This window comes from Myotis nattereri (genome assembly GCF_964212035.1).
Source record: "Myotis nattereri genome assembly, chromosome: 4".
Classification (NCBI taxonomy): Eukaryota; Metazoa; Chordata; class Mammalia; order Chiroptera; family Vespertilionidae; genus Myotis; species Myotis nattereri.
Window position 1 is genome coordinate 113282229 of NC_138079.1, and position 12441 is coordinate 113294669.

The following is a 12441-nucleotide window of genomic DNA, read 5'->3' on the forward strand; positions in this document are numbered from 1 at the left end:
AATTGTGGTATAAGTCTTAAAATACGCATTTAGAGTTTCCAGAAATGATTTCAAACTTGTAATAAGCACTTGAAATAAAAGTAAGTAGGTTCTTACTACATATCCTGCCGTTTTCAATCACTGACATTACCCGTGGAAAGCAGGGAAATGACCAGAAAACTGATAATATTTACAACTCCGGCCACTTTAGCGTGCGTTTTCACTTGAATTTGCTTTCAAATGTTAAGAATTCATGTTTATACAGCTCAAAATTAGTGTAGAAAGACTGTAAGTAAGGACTATACTGCTTATGTTTACAATTGAGCCTGAATTTCTCTAGCGTCTTTTTGCTGAATCAGTTAATATCCTGATGGTTCCAGTACATACTTGTAAGAAACTCTCTAATTGTGGTATAACTCTTAAAATACGCATGTAGAGTTTCCAGAAATGATTTCAAACTTGTAATAAGCACTTGAAATAAAAGTAAGTAGGTTCTTACTACATACCCTGCCGTTTTCAATCACTGACATTACCCGTGGAAAGCAGGGAAATGACCAGAAAACTGATAATATTTACAACTCCGGCAACTTTACAAAGCGTTTTCACATAAAATTGCTTTCAGATGTTAGGAATTCATGTTTATACAGCTCAAAATTAGTGTAGAAAGACTGTAAGTGAGGACTATACTGCTTATGTTTACAATTGAGGCTGAATTTCTCGAGCATCTTTTTGGTGAATCAGTTAATATCCTGACGGTTCCAGTAATACTTGTAAGAATACTGTCTAATTGCGGTATAAGTCTTAAAATACGCACTTAGAGTTTCCAGAAATGATTTCAAACTTGTAATAAGCACTTGAAATAAAAGTAAGTAGGTTCTTACTACATACCCTGCCGTTTTCAATCACTGACATTACCCGTGGAAAGCAGGGAAATGACCAGAAAACTGAAAATATTTACAACTCCGGGCACTTTAGGGAGTGTTTTCACTTGAATTTGCTTTCAAATGTTAGGAATTCATGTTTCTACAGCTCAAAATTAGTGTAGAAAGACTGTAAGTGAGGACTATACTGCTTATGTTTACATTGAGGCCGAATTTCTCGAGCGTCTTATTGCTGAATCAGTTAATATCCTGACGGTTCCAGTACATACTTGTAAGAAAACTCTCTAATTGTGGTATAAGTCTTAAAATACGCATTTAGAGTTTCCAGAAATGATTTCAAACTTGTAATAAGCACTTGAAATAAAAGTAAGTAGGTTCTTACTACATATCCTGCCATTTTCAATCACTGACATTACCCGTGGAAAGCAGGGAAATGACCAGAAAACTGAAAATATTTACAACTCCGGCCACTTTAGCGTGCGTTTTCACTTGAATTTGCTTTCAAATGTTAAGAATTCATGTTTATACAGCTCAAAATTAGTGTAGAAAGACTGTAAGTAAGGACTATACTGCTTATGTTTACAATTGAGGGTGAATTTCTCTAGCGTCTTTTTGCTGAATCAGTTAATATCCTGATGGTTCCAGTACATACTTGCAAGAAACTCTCTAATTGTGGTATAACTCTTAAAATACGCATGTAGAGTTTCCAGAAATGATTTCAAACTTGTAATAAGCACTTGAAATAAAAGTAAGTAGGTTCTTACTACATACCCTGCCGTTTTCAATCACTGACATTACCCGTGGAAAGCAGGGAAATGACCAGAAAACTGATAATATTTACAACTCCGGCAACTTTACAAAGCGTTTTCACTTTAAATTGCTTTCAGATGTTAGGAATTCATGTTTATACAGCTCAAAATTAGTGTAGAAAGACTGTAAGTGAGGACTATACTGCTTATGTTTACAATTGAGGTTGAATTTCTCGAGCATCTTTTTGGTGAATCAGTTAATATCCTGACGGTTCCAGTACATACTTGTAAGAAAACTCTCTAATTGTGGTATAAGTCTTAAAATACGCATTTAGAGTTTCCAGAAATGATTTCAAACTTGTAATAAGCACTTGAAATAAATGTAAGTAGGTTCTTACTACATATCCTGCCGTTTTCAATCACTGACATTACCCGTGGAAAGCAGGGAAATGACCAGAAAACTGATAATATTTACAACTCCGGCCACTTTAGCGTGCGTTTTCACTTGAATTTGCTTTCAAATGTTAAGAATTCATGTTTATACAGCTCAAAATTAGTGTAGAAAGACTGTAAGTAAGGACTATACTGCTTATGTTTACAATTGAGCCTGAATTTCTCTAGCGTCTTTTTGCTGAATCAGTTAATATCCTGATGGTTCCAGTACATACTTGTAAGAAACTCTCTAATTGTGGTATAACTCTTAAAATACGCATGTAGAGTTTCCAGAAATGATTTCAAACTTGTAATAAGCACTTGAAATAAAAGTAAGTAGGTTCTTACTACATACCCTGCCGTTTTCAATCACTGACATTACCCGTGGAAAGCAGGGAAATGACCAGAAAACTGATAATATTTACAACTCCGGCAACTTTACAAAGCGTTTTCACTTAAAATTGCTTTCAGATGTTAGGAATTCATGTTTATACAGCTCAAAATTAGTGTAGAAAGACTGTAAGTGAGGACTATACTGCTTATGTTTACAATTGAGGCTGAATTTCTCGAGCATCTTTTTGGTGAATCAGTTAATATCCTGACGGTTCCAGTAATACTTGTAAGAATACTGTCTAATTGCGGTATAAGTCTTAAAATACGCACTTAGAGTTTCCAGAAATGATTTCAAACTTGTAATAAGCACTTGAAATAAAAGTAAGTAGGTTCTTACTACATACTCTGCCGTTTTCAATCACTGACATTACCCGTGGAAAGCAGGGAAATGACCAGAAAACTGAAAATATTTACAACTCCGGGCACTTTAGGGAGTGTTTTCACTTGAATTTGCTTTCAAATGTTAGGAATTCATGTTTCTACAGCTCAAAATTAGTGTAGAAAGACTGTAAGTGAGGACTATACTGCTTATGTTTACATTGAGGCCGAATTTCTCGAGCGTCTTATTGCTGAATCAGTTAATATCCTGACGGTTCCAGTACATACTTGTAAGAAAACTCTCTAATTGTGGTATAAGTCTTAAAATACGCATTTAGAGTTTCCAGAAATGATTTCAAACTTGTAATAAGCACTTGAAATAAAAGTAAGTAGGTTCTTACTACATATCCTGCCGTTTTCAATCACTGACATTACCCGTGGAAAGCAGGGAAATGACCAGAAAACTGAAAATATTTACAACTCCGGGCACTTTAGGGAGTGTTTTCACTTGAATTTGCTTTCAAATGTTAGGAATTCATGTTTCTACAGCTCAAAATTAGTGTAGAAAGACTGTAAGTGAGGACTATACTGCTTATGTTTACATTGAGGCCGAATTTCTCGAGCGTCTTATTGCTGAATCAGTTAATATCCTGACGGTTCCAGTACATACTTGTAAGAAAACTCTCTAATTGTGGTATAAGTCTTAAAATACGCATTTAGAGTTTCCAGAAATGATTTCAAACTTGTCATAAGCACTTTAAATAAAAGTAAGTTGGTTTTTACTACATACCCTGCCGTGTTCAATCACTGACATTACCCGTGGAAAGCAGGGAAATGACCAGAAAACTCATAATATTTACAACTCCGGCAACTTTACAAAGCGTTTTCACTTAAAATTGCTTTCAGATGTTAGGAATTCATGTTTATACAGCTCAAAATTAGTGTAGAAAGACTGTAAGTGAGGACTATACTGCTTATGTTTACAATTGAGGCCGAATTTCTCGAGCGTCTTTTTGGTGAATCTGTTAATATCCTGACGGTTCCAGTACATACTTGTAAGAAAACTCTCTAATTGTGGTATAAGTCTTAAAATACGCATTTAGAGTTTCCAGAAATGATTTCAAACTTGTAATAAGCACTTGAAATAAAAGTAAGTAGGTTTTTACTACATACCCTGCCGTGTTCAATCACTGACATTACCCGTGGAAAGCAGGGAAATGACCAGAAAAATGATAATATTTACAAATCCGGCAACTTTACAGAGCGTTTTCACTTGAATTTGCTTTCAGATGTTAGGAATTCATGTTTATACAGCTCAAAATTAGTGTAGAAAGACTGTAAGTGAGGACTATACTGCTTATGTTTACAATTGAGGCTGAATTTCTCGAGCATCTTTTTGGTGAATCAGTTAATATCCTGACGGTTCCAGTAATACTTGTAAGAAAACTGTCTAATTGCGGTATAAGTCTTAAAATACGCATTTAGAGTTTCCAGAAATGATTTCAAACTTGTAATAAGCACTTGAAATAAAAGTAAGTAGGTTCTTACTACATACCCTGCCGTTTTCAATCACTGACATAACCCGTGGAAAGCAGGGAAATGACCAGAAAACTGATAATATTTACAACTCCGGCCACTTTAGCGTGCGTTTTCACTTGAATTTGCTTTCAAATGTTAAGAATTCATGTTTATACAGCTCAAAATTAGTGTAGAAAGACTGTAAGTAAGGACTATACTGCTTATGTTTACAATTGAGCCTGAATTTCTCTAGCGTCTTTTTGCTGAATCAGTTAATATCCTGATGGTTCCAGTACATACTTGAAAGAAACTCTCTAATTGTGGTATAACTCTTAAAATACGCATGTAGAGTTTCCAGAAATGATTTCAAACTTGTAATAAGCACTTGAAATAAAAGTAAGTAGGTTCTTACTACATACCCTGCCGTTTTCAATCACTGACATTACCCGTGGAAAGCAGGGAAATGACCAGAAAACTGATAATATTTACAACTCCGGCAACTTTACAAAGCGTTTTCACTTAAAATTGCTTTCAGATGTTAGGAATTCATGTTTATACAGCTCAAAATTAGTGTAGAAAGACTGTAAGTGAGGACTATACTGCTTATGTTTACAATTGAGGTTGAATTTCTCGAGCATCTTTTTGGTGAATCAGTTAATATCCTGACGGTTCCAGTAATACTTGTAAGAATACTGTCTAATTGCGGTATAAGTCTTAAAATACGCACTTAGAGTTTCCAGAAATGATTTCAAACTTGTAATAAGCACTTGAAATAAAAGTAAGTAGGTTCTTACTACATACCCTGCCGTTTTCAATCACTGACATTACCCGTGGAAAGCAGGGAAATGACCAGAAAACTGATAATATTTACAACTCCGGCAACTTTACAAAGCGTTTTCACTTAAAATTGCTTTCAGATGTTAGGAATTCATGTTTATACAGCTCAAAATTAGTGTAGAAAGACTGTAAGTGAGGACTATACTGCTTATGTTTACAATTGAGGTTGAATTTCTCGAGCATCTTTTTGGTGAATCAGTTAATATCCTGACGGTTCCAGTAATACTTGTAAGAATACTGTCTAATTGCGGGATAAGTCTTAAAATACGCACTTAGAGTTTCCAGAAATGATTTCAAACTTGTAATAAGCACTTGAAATAAAAGTAAGTAGGTTCTTACTACATACCCTGCCGTTTTCAATCACTGACATTACCCGTGGAAAGCAGGGAAATGACCAGAAAACTGAAAATATTTACAACTCCGGGCACTTTAGGGAGTGTTTTCACTTGAATTTGCTTTCAAATACTAGGAATTCATGTTTCTACAGCTCAAAATTAGTGTAGAAAGACTGTAAGTGAGGACTATACTGCTTATGTTTACAATTGAGGCCGAATTTCTCGAGCGTCTTATTGGTGAATCAGTTAATATCCTGACGGTTCCAGTACATACTTGTAAGAAAACTCTCTAATTGTGGTATAAGTCTTAAAATACGCATTTAGAGTTTCCAGAAATGATTTCAAACTTGTAATAAGCACTTGAAATAAAAGTAAGTAGGTTCTTACTACATATCCTGCCGTTTTCAATCACTGACATTACCCGTGGAAAGCAGGGAAATGACCAGAAAACTGATAATATTTACAACTCCGGCCACTTTAGCGTGCGTTTTCACTTGAATTTGCTTTCAAATGTTAAGAATTCATGTTTATACAGCTCAAAATTAGTGTAGAAAGACTGTAAGTAAGGACTATACTGCTTATGTTTACAATTGAGCCTGAATTTCTCTAGCGTCTTTTTGCTGAATCAGTTAATATCCTGATGGTTCCAGTACATACTTGTAAGAAACTCTCTAATTGTGGTATAACTCTTAAAATACGCATGTGGAGTTTCCAGAAATGATTTCAAACTTGTAATAAGCACTTGAAATAAAAGTAAGTAGGTTCTTACTACATACCCTGCCGTTTTCAATCACTGACATTACCCGTGGAAAGCAGGGAAATGACCAGAAAACTGAAAATATTTACAACTCCGGGCACTTTAGGGAGTGTTTTCACTTAAAATTGCTTTCAGATGTTAGGAATTCATGTTTATACAGCTCAAAATTAGTGTAGAAAGACTGTAAGTGAGGACTATACTGCTTATGTTTACATTGAGGCCGAATTTCTCGAGCGTCTTATTGCTGAATCAGTTAATATCCTGACGGTTCCAGTACATACTTGTAAGAAAACTCTCTAATTGTGGTATAAGTCTTAAAATACGCATTTAGAGTTTCCAGAAATGATTTCAAACTTGTAATAAGCACTTGAAATAAAAGTAAGTAGGTTCTTACTACATACCCTGCCGTTTTCAATCACTGACATTACCCGTGGAAAGCAGGGAAATGACCAGAAAACTGATAATATTTACAACTCCTTCAACTTTACAAAGCGTTTTCACTTAAAATTGCTTTCAGATGTTAGGAATTCATGTTTATACAGCTCAAAATTAGTGTAGAAAGACTGTAAGTGAGGACTATACTGCTTATGTTTACAATTGAGGTTGAGTTTCTCGAGCATCTTTTTGGTGAATCAGTTAATATCCTGACGGTTCCAGTAATACTTGTAAGAATACTGTCTAATTGCGGTATAAGTCTTAAAATACGCACTTAGAGTTTCCAGAAATGATTTCAAACTTGTAATAAGCACTTGAAATAAAAGTAAGTAGGTTCTTACTACATACCCTGCCGTTTTCAATCACTGACATTACCCGTGGAAAGCAGGGAAATGACCAGAAAACTGAAAATATTTACAACTCCGGGCACTTTAGGGAGTGTTTTCACTTGAATTTGCTTTCAAATACTAGGAATTCATGTTTCTACAGCTCAAAATTAGTGTAGAAAGACTGTAAGTGAGGACTATACTGCTTATGTTTACAATTGAGGCCGAATTTCTCGAGCGTCTTATTGGTGAATCAGTTAATATCCTGATGGTTCCAGTACATACTTGTAAGAAAACTCTCTAATTGTGGTATAAGTCTTAAAATACGCATTTAGAGTTTCCAGAAATGATTTCAAAATTGTAATAAGCACTTGAAATAAAAGTAAGTAGGTTCTTACTACATATCCTGCCGTTTTCAATCACTGACATTACCCGTGGAAAGCAGGGAAATGACCAGAAAACTGATAATATTTACAACTCCGGCCACTTTAGCGTGCGTTTTCACTTGAATTTGCTTTCAAATGTTAAGAATTCATGTTTATACAGCTCAAAATTAGTGTAGAAAGACTGTAAGTGAGGACTATACTGCTTATGTTTACAATTGAGGCTGAATTTCTCGAGCATCTTTTTGGTGAATCAGTTAATATCCTGACGGTTCCAGTAATACTTGTAAGAATACTGTCTAATTGCGGTATAAGTCTTAAAATACGCACTTAGAGTTTCCAGAAATGATTTCAAACTTGTAATAAGCACTTGAAATAAAAGTAAGTAGGTTCTTACTACATACCCTGCCGTTTTCAATCACTGACATTACCCGTGGAAAGCAGGGAAATGACCAGAAAACTGAAAATATTTACAACTCCGGGCACTTTAGGGAGTGTTTTCACTTGAATTTGCTTTCAAATACTAGGAATTCATGTTTCTACAGCTCAAAATTAGTGTAGAAAGACTGTAAGTGAGGACTATACTGCTTATGTTTACAATTGAGGCCGAATTTCTCGAGCGTCTTATTGGTGAATCAGTTAATATCCTGACGGTTCCAGTAATACTTGTAAGAAAACTGTCTAATTGCGGTATAAGTCTTAAAATACGCATTTAGAGTTTCCAGAAATGATTTCAAACTTGTAATAAGCACTTGAAATAAAAGTAAGTAGGTTCTTACTACATACCCTGCCGTTTTCAATCACTGACATTACCCGTGGAAAGCAGGGAAATGACCAGAAAACTGATAATATTTACAACTCCGGCCACTTTAGCGTGCGTTTTCACTTGAATTTGCTTTCAAATGTTAAGAATTCATGTTTATACAGCTCAAAATTAGTGTAGAAAGACTGTAAGTAAGGACTATACTGCTTATGTTTACAATTGAGCCTGAATTTCTCTAGCGTCTTTTTGCTGAATCAGTTAATATCCTGATGGTTCCAGTACATACTTGTAAGAAACTCTCTAATTGCGGTATAAGTCTTAAAATACGCACTTAGAGTTTCCAGAAATGATTTCAAACTTGTAATAAGCACTTGAAATAAAAGTAAGTAGGTTCTTACTACATACCCTGCCGTTTTCAATCACTGACATTACCCGTGGAAAGCAGGGAAATGACCAGAAAACTGAAAATATTTACAACTCCGGGCACTTTAGGGAGTGTTTTCACTTGAATTTGCTTTCAAATGTTAGGAATTCATGTTTCTACAGCTCAAAATTAGTGTAGAAAGACTGTAAGTGAGGACTATACTGCTTATGTTTACAATTGAGGCCGAATTTCTCGAGCGTCTTTTTGGTGAATCTGTTAATATCCTGACGGTTCCAGTACATACTTGTAAGAAAACTCTCTAATTGTGGTATAAGTCTTAAAATACGCATTTAGAGTTTCCAGAAATGATTTCAAACTTGTAATAAGCACTTGAAATAAAAGTAAGTAGGTTTTTACTACATACCCTGCCGTGTTCAATCACTGACATTACCCGTGGAAAGCAGGGAAATGACCAGAAAAATGATAATATTTACAAATCCGGCAACTTTACAGAGCGTTTTCACTTGAATTTGCTTTCAGATGTTAGGAATTCATGTTTATACAGCTCAAAATTAGTGTAGAAAGACTGTAAGTGAGGACTATACTGCTTATGTTTACAATTGAGGTTGAGTTTCTCGAGCATCTTTTTGGTGAATCAGTTAATATCCTGACGGTTCCAGTAATACTTGTAAGAATACTGTCTAATTGCGGTATAAGTCTTAAAATACGCACTTAGAGTTTCCAGAAATGATTTCAAACTTGTAATAAGCACTTGAAATAAAAGTAAGTAGGTTCTTACTACATACCCTGCCGTTTTCAATCACTGACATTACCCGTGGAAAGCAGGGAAATGACCAGAAAACTGAAAATATTTACAACTCCGGGCACTTTAGGGAGTGTTTTCACTTGAATTTGCTTTCAAATACTAGGAATTCATGTTTCTACAGCTCAAAATTAGTGTAGAAAGACTGTAAGTGAGGACTATACTGCTTATGTTTACAATTGAGGCCGAATTTCTCGAGCGTCTTATTGGTGAATCAGTTAATATCCTGATGGTTCCAGTACATACTTGTAAGAAAACTCTCTAATTGTGGTATAAGTCTTAAAATACGCATTTAGAGTTTCCAGAAATGATTTCAAAATTGTAATAAGCACTTGAAATAAAAGTAAGTAGGTTCTTACTACATATCCTGCCGTTTTCAATCACTGACATTACCCGTGGAAAGCAGGGAAATGACCAGAAAACTGATAATATTTACAACTCCGGCCACTTTAGCGTGCGTTTTCACTTGAATTTGCTTTCAAATGTTAAGAATTCATGTTTATACAGCTCAAAATTAGTGTAGAAAGACTGTAAGTGAGGACTATACTGCTTATGTTTACAATTGAGGCTGAATTTCTCGAGCATCTTTTTGGTGAATCAGTTAATATCCTGACGGTTCCAGTAATACTTGTAAGAATACTGTCTAATTGCGGTATAAGTCTTAAAATACGCACTTAGAGTTTCCAGAAATGATTTCAAACTTGTAATAAGCACTTGAAATAAAAGTAAGTAGGTTCTTACTACATACCCTGCCGTTTTCAATCACTGACATTACCCGTGGAAAGCAGGGAAATGACCAGAAAACTGAAAATATTTACAACTCCGGGCACTTTAGGGAGTGTTTTCACTTGAATTTGCTTTCAAATACTAGGAATTCATGTTTCTACAGCTCAAAATTAGTGTAGAAAGACTGTAAGTGAGGACTATACTGCTTATGTTTACAATTGAGGCCGAATTTCTCGAGCGTCTTATTGGTGAATCAGTTAATATCCTGACGGTTCCAGTAATACTTGTAAGAAAACTGTCTAATTGCGGTATAAGTCTTAAAATACGCATTTAGAGTTTCCAGAAATGATTTCAAACTTGTAATAAGCACTTGAAATAAAAGTAAGTAGGTTCTTACTACATACCCTGCCGTTTTCAATCACTGACATTACCCGTGGAAAGCAGGGAAATGACCAGAAAACTGATAATATTTACAACTCCGGCCACTTTAGCGTGCGTTTTCACTTGAATTTGCTTTCAAATGTTAAGAATTCATGTTTATACAGCTCAAAATTAGTGTAGAAAGACTGTAAGTAAGGACTATACTGCTTATGTTTACAATTGAGCCTGAATTTCTCTAGCGTCTTTTTGCTGAATCAGTTAATATCCTGATGGTTCCAGTACATACTTGTAAGAAACTCTCTAATTGCGGTATAAGTCTTAAAATACGCACTTAGAGTTTCCAGAAATGATTTCAAACTTGTAATAAGCACTTGAAATAAAAGTAAGTAGGTTCTTACTACATACCCTGCCGTTTTCAATCACTGACATTACCCGTGGAAAGCAGGGAAATGACCAGAAAACTGAAAATATTTACAACTCCGGGCACTTTAGGGAGTGTTTTCACTTGAATTTGCTTTCAAATGTTAGGAATTCATGTTTCTACAGCTCAAAATTAGTGTAGAAAGACTGTAAGTGAGGACTATACTGCTTATGTTTACAATTGAGGCCGAATTTCTCGAGCGTCTTTTTGGTGAATCTGTTAATATCCTGACGGTTCCAGTACATACTTGTAAGAAAACTCTCTAATTGTGGTATAAGTCTTAAAATACGCATTTAGAGTTTCCAGAAATGATTTCAAACTTGTAATAAGCACTTGAAATAAAAGTAAGTAGGTTTTTACTACATACCCTGCCGTGTTCAATCACTGACATTACCCGTGGAAAGCAGGGAAATGACCAGAAAAATGATAATATTTACAAATCCGGCAACTTTACAGAGCGTTTTCACTTGAATTTGCTTTCAGATGTTAGGAATTCATGTTTATACAGCTCAAAATTAGTGTAGAAAGACTGTAAGTGAGGACTATACTGCTTATGTTTACAATTGAGGCTGAATTTCTCGAGCATCTTTTTGGTGAATCAGTTAATATCCTGACGGTTCCAGTAATACTTGTAAGAAAACTGTCTAATTGCGGTATAAGTCTTAAAATACGCATTTAGAGTTTCCAGAAATGATTTCAAACTTGTAATAAGCACTTGAAATAAAAGTAAGTAGGTTCTTACTACATACCCTGCCGTTTTCAATCACTGACATAACCCGTGGAAAGCAGGGAAATGACCAGAAAACTGATAATATTTACAACTCCGGCCACTTTAGCGTGCGTTTTCACTTGAATTTGCTTTCAAATGTTAAGAATTCATGTTTATACAGCTCAAAATTAGTGTAGAAAGACTGTAAGTAAGGACTATACTGCTTATGTTTACAATTGAGCCTGAATTTCTCTAGCGTCTTTTTGCTGAATCAGTTAATATCCTGATGGTTCCAGTACATACTTGAAAGAAACTCTCTAATTGTGGTATAACTCTTAAAATACGCATGTAGAGTTTCCAGAAATGATTTCAAACTTGTAATAAGCACTTGAAATAAAAGTAAGTAGGTTCTTACTACATACCCTGCCGTTTTCAATCACTGACATTACCCGTGGAAAGCAGGGAAATGACCAGAAAACTGATAATATTTACAACTCCGGCAACTTTACAAAGCGTTTTCACTTAAAATTGCTTTCAGATGTTAGGAATTCATGTTTATACAGCTCAAAATTAGTGTAGAAAGACTGTAAGTGAGGACTATACTGCTTATGTTTACAATTGAGGTTGAATTTCTCGAGCATCTTTTTGGTGAATCAGTTAATATCCTGACGGTTCCAGTAATACTTGTAAGAATACTGTCTAATTGCGGTATAAGTCTTAAAATACGCACTTAGAGTTTCCAGAAATGATTTCAAACTTGTAATAAGCACTTGAAATAAAAGTAAGTAGGTTCTTACTACATACCCTGCCGTTTTCAATCACTGACATTACCCGTGGAAAGCAGGGAAATGACCAGAAAACTGAAAATATTTACAACTCCGGGCACTTTAGGGAGTGTTTTCACTTAAAAT